We start from the raw sequence: 9,832 nt of genomic DNA, 5'->3' as shown, positions 1-9,832 counted from the left end.
TAAAGATATGGAGACACTACTTATATGGGGTTAGATGCACTGTGTTTACTGATCATAAAAGTCTTCAACATATTTTCGATCAGAAACAGCTGAACATGAGGCAACGTAGGTGGGTTGAGCTGATAAACGACTACGATTGTGAGATTCGCTATCATCCCGGGAAAGCGAATGTAGTGGCTGACGCATTAAGCAGAAAGGAACGAGAACCAATTCGAGTACGAGCGATGAACATAAAAATTCGCATGAATCTCAACTCACAAATCAAAGAAGTTCAACGAGAAGCACTTACTAAAGAAAATATAGGAAATGAAATAATGAAGAAGTATGAGAAGCAACTCGTTATGCGGGAAGATGGAATTCGATATTTTGCAAATCGTATTTGGGTACCGAAGTTGGGTGGATTAAGGAAGTTGATATTGAACGAGGCACATAAGACAAGATATTCGATACATCCTGGAGTTGGAAAGATGTACCAAGATCTTAAGACGCATTATTGGTGGCCTAATTTGAAGACAGACGTTGCAACATATGTTGGGGAATGTTTAACTTGTTCCAAAGTCAAAGCAGAACACCAGAAGCCGTCAGGGTTACTTCAACAACCAGAAATTCCAGAATGGAAATGGGATGGTATTACCATGGATTTCATCACGAAGTTACCAAAGACTGCCTAGGGGTACGACACTATTTGGGTAATTGTTGATCGTCTTACCAAATCTGCACATTTCTTGTCTATAAAGGAAACAGATAGAATGGAGAAATTATTACGATTATATATAAAGGAAATAGTTTCAAGGCATGGAATACCTATTTCCATTATATCTGATCGTGATAGTAGATTTACCTCAAAGTTCTGGCAATCACTATAGGAGGCACTAGGAACTCGTTTGGATATGAGTACCGCATATCATCCGCAAACGGACGGGCAGAGTGAAAGAACAATTCAGACTCTTGAAGACATGCTCAGGGCATGTGTGATCGATTTTGGAAACGGATGGGATAAGTATCTACCATTAGCAGAATTCTCGTATAATAATAGTTATCATGCGAGCATTAAAGCTGCACCATTCGAAGCATTGTACGGAAGGAAGTGTAGATCTCCTATCTGTTGGAATGAAGTAGGAGATCGACAATTAACTGGTCCCGAGATCATACATGAAACTACTGAAAAGATAGTACAAATCAAAGAGAGATTGAAAACAGCCCGTAGTCGCCAAAAGAGCTACGCCGATGTCCGAAGGAAACCATTAGAGTTTCAGATCGGTGACATGGTTATGCTAAAGGTGTCACCTTGGAAAGGTGTAATACGTTTCGGTAAAAGAGGTAAACTGAACCCAAGATATGTAGGCCCGTTCAAGATCATCGAACGCATTGGACCGGTAGCTTATCGACTCGAGTTACCGCAACAACTCGCCGGAGTACATAATACCTTTCACGTCTCGAACCTTAAGAAGTGTCTTGCAAAGGAAGACCTCACCATTCCTCTTGAAGAAATCCATGTCGACGAGAAACTACAATTCATCGAAGAACCAATCGAAATCATGGATCGTGAAGTTAAATGGCTCAAGCAGAGCAACATACCGATCGTTACGGTTCGTTGGAATGCTCGAAGGGGTCCCGAGTTTACTTGGGAACGAGAGGATCAAATGAAACAAAAGTATCCACACTTGTTTCCCGATGACGCAAAATAGGTACAATTTTAAAATTTCGGGACGAAATTTATTTAACGGGTAGGTACTGTAATGACCCGCACTTTTTCGATCATTCTATATTTATAAGATTAATATTTACATAAATTAAACCTTACCAACATGACAAGCAATCCAAATTGTTGAGACTTATGTCTTCGAAAAGAGTTTTACACAACGTTTGACCGTTCAATTTGACCGATGATATCACGATCTATATAACATACGATAATTATACGTTTATGTATATATATGTATTTATATATATTTAACATGATCTAAGGATGTTTAACATCTCATTGGGTACTAATAACAATGAGTTATAAGTATATTTTGAAACTACTAACTTAAGTTTTCAAAACGATAACTATACGTAACGTTCTTCGACATAAATACTTATAACCTATAATACTTATACATGCATCGTATAGATATGTATTTTATCACTTTTAAAGGGCTTACATACATAAAAAAATATAAGTATATTTACAAAAGATAGCTATATTTGAATCCTCGTTCCGTTTTCTCAAAGATTTCTACACGTATATCTAGGGTATATGTACCCGTATCATACGCAGCTTCTAGATGTATTTACTATTGGTATATACCAATAAAAATCTGCTCCTTAGCAGCCTTAAATGATTAAGAAACATGTGGAACCAACCATTTGTCAAGTAGCATGAATTATTTAGCAAGAAAACAAAGTTAGGTATCTTTTTTTTCCTTTATAACCTAAAAACGTTTTTATGCATGCACACCATTTCTTCACCCCATTTTCTCATACTTACACTCCCATTTCTCTCTCAAAATACTCTTAACTTCATACTTGATCATCTCCAAGCATTTTCCCCATCATTTAGCTTCAAAAACATCACTTAATCACCATAAGAAAACCCTTACAAAAACACTTCAAGAATCCTTCCAAGAACACAAACTTACTTCCAATCTTTCATCCAATTCCATCACCCTTTTAGTTCTAGGTTCTTACTCCTCTTTTACAGCAACCTTGTCCAAGGAACTTGAGGTAGTAACTATGTTCATAACCTTATTCGATTCATATATATATAGCTATCTTATTTTGTGGTATAGAATTTTAACAACAAGAACATAGTTTGAAAGTTTTCAAACTTGTTTGCAAACTAAATAGATCCTTCTAACTTAACTTTTAAAATACTTCAAGACCTGTAATATAACTTAATTACATGCTAATTTAACAAGGTATAACTTGGTTTTTCAAAGAACACCTTAAAAACTGTTTTTACGACGTCGGAGTGCAACCGGGGACTGTTTTGGGTTGGATAATTAAAAACCATCTTAAACTTTGAATTGGAAGTTTATCTTCTGGAAAAATGATTTTTAATATGAATATGATAACACATAAAAATTTCATGATTTAATTCAAAGTATAAGTATTTTTAGAAAAATAATCATTTAAGGTTGTTTACATAAAGGAAAATGTTTAACTTCATAAGTTTCACTAAAGTTTCACCTATGCCGTGTGATTTTGAATTCAAACCAAGGTATTTTCAGTTCATAGTCTTAAATAGGAACTCGATCCAAGGAGATGGCAAGTTGAATCAACGAAAACGGATTTGTAACGAAGAAACTATGACCGAAACAAAATTGATTATCCAAGACTTGTTTAACTTCGGGATTAATTGGGAAAAATTAAATAAAATCACATCTTTCTAAGATAACATGATATTTTATATATATGTACTTATAATTCAATTTTATATGGTTCAGGATCACCCATAAACAATACGAGAAGATTAATCATAAGATCCCATGTTTGTACGCAACACGTCATTTGACAACACCGGTACTTTATGTACGCAACACGTCATTTGACAACACCGGTACCGTGGGTCAAGATTAATCTCGACCAATACATATACGATGGGGTTTTATTTATTTCGTTGGGGGTTTTATTTATTTCATTGCGGGTATATTAAACATCTACAAATGAACCATTAAAATTGAATTACTAACAACGAAATGCTAACTACGGACTAAGGAATTATTCAAAGTATTAAAAGTATAACAAGTATATATATGAGACGTTTGTTTAAAAAGAAAAGGTATTGATATATTATATATGGATAGGTTCGTGATATCAACCGGAAGACCAAGTCAAAAATATATATATCTTCAAGACGAACGTGAGTATATAGTCCCACTTTTAAACTCTAAATATTTCGGGATGAGAATACATGTATTTTATGTTTTACGTTATGGACACAAGTAACTGAAAAATATATTCTACGTTGAGTTGTACCACTGGCATACTTCCCTGTAGCTTGGTAACTAATATTTACAGCGGTATTGTAAACGCGAATCCTGTTGATAGATCTATCGGGCCTGACAACCCCAACCGGACTGGACGACCAGTATTCAACGGTTGCACAGTACTTCGTTTTGTGACTACACTTGGTACGGTGTAGTAAGATTTCATATTAAAGGGAATATGCGACGTGATTAAATGTTAAGTATGGTTACCAAGTGCTCAACCACTTAGAATATTTTTATTAAACTATTTATATACGAAATCTTGTGGTCTATATATATATATTGCTGCCGGCACTAAACCTATATCTCACCAACTTTATGTTGACCTTTTAAAACATGTCTATTCTCAGGAGATTACTAAAGCTTCCGCTGCATAATGTTGAATTTGAGCAGGATCTTGCGTACGCATATTTGTGTCAAAAATAAAACTGCATACCCGAGGATCTGTGTTGTAAAATATGCTAGAAACCGTGTTGTTATCATTATATGTAAAGTTTGTAAGTCGAAGATTATCGCTAAACGATAATCATTTTTATGTTGTCCAAAGCTTGTAACAAAAATAAGAATCATGGTTTGTAATGTATAATATATGCAGTTTTTCTTTTAAAAATGTCGCATATAGAGGTCAATACCTCGCAATGAAATCATACGTTATTTAACACGTTCTTATGGTTAAGGACGGGTTATGACAAATAAATTATAAAATTAATACTTTTATAAATAAATAATATAAAAATAATATTTTTATAAAAATTGTACTTTTTACAACTTTAAGTTTATTTGTATATTTTGTATATTTTTATTTGTTTTAGCGTAATATTTGTATTTTTCGTTCGTATTTAGTTTTAAAACATAGTATTTGCCGTAGTTATTTTTATCTCTATATTTTTAGGCTTTGCCGTAAAATCCCTTAAGTACTTTTTCTTTAGACTAAGATTTAAGTGCTTTAGAATTTTGTGACGCCGTTTTATATATTTTAGTACTTTTTAAGTTATTACCGTTTTGGATATAGAATTTCTTTTAAGCTTTAATATTTTTAGACGCAACTTTTAATTCTTAGTTTTTAGACTTTTAAGTTTCGACTCGCTACGTTCTTTTTATTATTTTTCGACCTTTTATTTTTTTGACGTTTTTCGACGTGTTCTTTTTCTTTCTTATTTCTCGCCTCTCTAGTTTTTAGGACATAAAATTTTCTATTTCTTCTCTAAAATTTCTTTAAATTTCAACGAAAAATTATTTTAAGTGGTTAAATTGATAGACATCCAAAATTTTCTGGTTCGTAGTAATAGTTGGATTTGTTAGTGGCGAGTTGTGGGCTTCCGATTTAAAGGGTCCTGGCTACCTGCTGCATCTATTGGCTATTCGAAACGTGGGCAAAATCAGAAAAGTCTATTAATTTGATAACTTATATAATTTTTATCTTTTATAACTAATAGGATATTCAGTGAATGCACCGAGCAAAACGTTCACCACCTTTTATACGTTCACCAGCTGTAACTCGATCAAGACATCTAGCCAATATTGTCGCCGTTGATTTTTCTTTAGAATCGTCATCCAGTCGACCAAGTACTCCAATTCAAATTTCCGATAATCCATTTTTTGAACCCGACCTCACAATTGAGAATCCGGAGGATATTCAGGGACAATTCAGAGATCCTGAACCATTAATCTTTCCTCCGGAACCACCAATCATTCAAACAGAGATTGTCGAGAAACAAACCATTAAATCAGAATCCTCTAGTGATTCAGATTCAACAAATTCAATCATGGAAAATCTGGAACCTCTAAGTATGGAAGACCGAATGAGAGCTAAACGCACTGGCCACGGTCACGCAATTACTCAACCAGATATTAATGCGCCAGATTATGAAATCAAAGGACAAATCCTACACAAGGTAACTAATCAATGCCAATTTAGTGGTGCGCTGAAGGAAGATCCAAATGAACATCTTCGAACCTTTAATATGATTTGTACTTTATTCAAAATAAGAGAAGTGGAGGATGAACAGATATATCTCATGTTATTTCCCTGGACTTTAAAGGGAGAAGCCAAAGATTGGTTAGAATCGTTACCTGAAGGGGCGATTGATACATGGGATGTCTTAGTTGAAAAATTTCTTAAACAATTCTTTCCGGCATCTAAAGCCGTAAGACTTCAAGGAGAAATTGCTACGTTCACACAAAAGCCAAACAAAACTCTATATGAAGCGTGGAAAAGATTTGGAAAGTTGTTAAGAGGATGTCCGCAACATGGTTTAGACACTTATCAAATAGTACAAATATTCTACCAATGATGCGACATCACTACACGAAAAGATATCAATATAGCAGCTGGTGGTTCCATTATGAAGAAAACCGCAACTGAAGCTTACAAAATTATTGATAACACTGCTTCCCACTCACATGAGTGGCATCAATAAAAAGATATCGTTAGATCATCTAAAGCGGCTAGAGCCGATTCTAGCCATGACTTTGATTCCATTTCTGCAAAGATAGATGCTGTCGAGAGACGAATGGAAAAGATTACTAAAGATATTCACTCAATACGAATTAGTTGTGAGTAGTGTGGAGGACCACATTTGACAAAAGTTTGTCTCAGTATTGTACAAACAATGAAACAAAGAGAGAATGTTTCATACATGAACCAAAGGCCTGGAAATAATTATCAGAATAATTATCAACCGCCAAGAGCAATCTACAATCAAAATCAGAATTATAACCGAAATGTTCCATACAACAATCAACAATGTCCTAGCAACCAACAAGTACCTAATAATACTTACAATCAACAAAGACATATTTTTCAAAACAAACCACCACAAACCGATGATAAAAAGTCAAATTTAGAAGATATGATGTCGAAGCTAGTTGAATCTCAAACTCAGTTTTTCACATCTCAGAAACAAACCAATGAACAAAATGCTCAAGCATTTAGAAATCAACAAGCTTCTATTCAAAATTTGGAACAAGAAGTAAGCAACCTAGCAAGGTTAATAGGTGAAAGAAAACCGGAAAGTCTACCTAGCAATACAAATGCTAACCCCCGAAATGAAACAGCTAAAACCATTACCACAAGAAGTGGTATTACACTTAAACCACCTGAAATACCTGTAATTTCTGATGATTCTATTCCTACTCTACAAGAACCACAACCTGAGCAAGATAAGGAAACAGAACCGGTAGTTGAAAAGGTTAATGAATATAACACAGTTAAGGCTAAACCTTATGTTATACCATACCAACCACCACTTCCTTACCCGAGTAAAATGAGAAAAGAAAGACTTGAAGCCGAGCAATCCAAATTCTTGGATATGTTTAAACAACTAAATGTCAACCTTCCTTTCATTGATGTAATTTCAGGAATGCCAAGATATGCTAAATTCTTGAAAGATCTAATCACAAATAGAAAGAAAATGGAAGAACTCTTGGCTGTTACTATGAATGATAATTGTTCTGCAGTGCTGTTGAATAAGATACCAGAAAAACTTTCAGATCCAGGAAGTTTCACAATTCCATGTTTTCTGGGTAGTTGATAGTGCTCCAAATGAACATATATTTAGTAGCAATATCCTCCCAATATGTAAATTATTTAGTTGTAATTGTCCTATTTTAAGTTGTAATCGTTTATATTAAATAAGTGCGAAGACAAAAGGCGAAAACGACGATTTGAAGACGCAAATGACCAAAAAGCTCAAATGTACAAGATACAATCCAAGTGGTTCAATTTATTGATAAGAAACGTCTAAAAATGACAAAAGTACAAGTTGCGGAACGCAAAGTACAAGATATTAAATTATACGAAAGAACGTTCAAAAATCTGAAACCGGGACCTGAGCCAACTATCAACGCCCGACACAACGGACCAAAAATTATGAGTCTACTATGCACAAGAATATAATATAATATATATATAATTATATAAAATTATATATATTATATTATATAATTAAATATAACGTCGACAAGCTAGCAAACAAAGCAATTGGGCATGGCCAGACTGGCCATGCGATCGCATGAGATTAACACTGAGAACTCATGCGATCGCATGAGCCTCAGGATCAGACCACATCTATAAAAGGCAACGAGTTTTGGCCAGAAAAAGAGAAGAATAATACTCCTCTGTAATAATATATATATATATATATATATATATATATATATATATATATATATATATATATATATATATATATATATATATATATATATATATATATATATATATATAGTTTAGTGTAGTTTTATATTAGATTAGTTTTGGGTTATGCAAAGGTTATTTTACGGGTTTTAAAGTCGGAGCTCTGTCCGTGTAACACTACGCGATAAATAATCAATGTAAGCTATGTTCTCCTTTTTAAATTAATGCCTCGTACTTAAGTTATTATTATGCTTATTTAATGCCGAAGTAATCATGATGTTGAGCTAAAAATATTTAAAATTGGGTAATTGGGCTTTGTACCATAATTGAGGTTTGGACAAAAGAACAACACTTGTGGAAATTAGACTATGAGCTATTAATGGGCTTTATATTTGTTTAACTAAATGATAGTTTGTTAATTTTAATATAAAGATTTACAATTGGACGTACCTATAAATAACCATATACACTCGATCGGACACGATGGGCGGGATATTTATATGTACGAATAATCGTTCATTTAACCGGACACGAGAATGGATTAATAGTTTATGGAATTATTAAAACAGGGGTGAAATTATGTACAAGGACACTTGGCATAATTGATAACAAAGTATTAAAACCTTGGGTTACACGCAGTCGATATCCTGGTGTAATTATTAAACAAAGTATTAAAACCTTGTTACAGTTTAAGTCCCCAATTAGTTGGAATATTTGACTTTGGATATAAGGATAATTTGATGAGGACACTCGCACTTTATATTTATGACTGATGGACTGTTATGGACAAAAACCAGACGGACATATTAAATAATCCAGGACAAAGGACAATTAACCCATGGGAATAAACTAAAAATCAACACGTCAAACATCATGATTACGGAAGTTTAAATAAGCATAATTCCTTCATTTTCATATTTAATTGCACTTTTAATTATCGCACTTTTATTTATTGTCATTTTATATTTAATTGCACTTTTAATTATCGTACTTTTTAATTATCGCAATTTCATTATCGTTATTTATTTTACGCTTTAAATTAAGTTATATTTATTTTTAATATTTTACATTAGGTTTTAACTGCGACTAAAGTTTTAAAATCGACAAACCGGTCATTAAACGGTAAATCCCCTTTTATATATTATTATAAATAATTATATATATTTTGTACAAATATAGTTGTTTTAAAATATAGTGTAAAATAAGCCAGCTCCCTGTGGAAGGAACCGGACTTACTAAAAACAATACTACTCTACGATTAGGTACACTGCCTATAGTGTTGTAGCAAGGTTTAGGTATATCCCATTTGTAAATAAATAATTAAAACTTGTGTAAATTGTAACGTATTTCGTAGTAAAAATAATAGTATTTTCGTATACCCCTCGCATGACATCAAGTTTTTAGCGCCGCTGCCGGGGACTCGGCGAAATGCAATATTTTTACTTTATTTTTGTATAAATATATTTATATATATTTTTAGAAAAACAATATAAAATTATAAAAAAAAAACCGGAAACCAGGCCCATGCGATCGCATGAGCCGGCTGTTATAAAATCATGCGGTCGCATGAGGACAGCTGACAGGCCAACCTAGGATTGCATTTAATACGTATTAGGGTTTTAATATATTTATTATTATTATTTAGGGTTTAGTTATTATATTAATTAAGTTTATTTTAGTTTTAATTTATAATATTAAGTTTTATTATTATTATTAAATA

The 9,832-nt window shown here is 33.1% G+C and overlaps 1 non-coding gene across 1 annotated transcript; it reads right to left on the bottom strand.

Moving 5' to 3' along the window:
• Positions 1 to 6,124: 6,124 nt before the first annotated feature.
• LOC139860675 (small nucleolar RNA R71) lies at positions 6,125 to 6,231 on the bottom strand. The gene has a single exon (XR_011763304.1). It is a non-coding gene; the product is annotated as a small nucleolar RNA R71 (small nucleolar RNA).
• Between the last annotated feature and the right edge of the window lie 3,601 nt (positions 6,232 to 9,832).

The sequence above is a fragment of the Rutidosis leptorrhynchoides genome, chromosome 7 (assembly GCF_046630445.1).
Source record: "Rutidosis leptorrhynchoides isolate AG116_Rl617_1_P2 chromosome 7, CSIRO_AGI_Rlap_v1, whole genome shotgun sequence".
NCBI lineage: Eukaryota > Viridiplantae > Streptophyta > Magnoliopsida > Asterales > Asteraceae > Rutidosis > Rutidosis leptorrhynchoides.
Note: the sequence above shows the minus strand (reverse complement) of the source record. Positions and strands in the feature narration are given on the sequence as shown.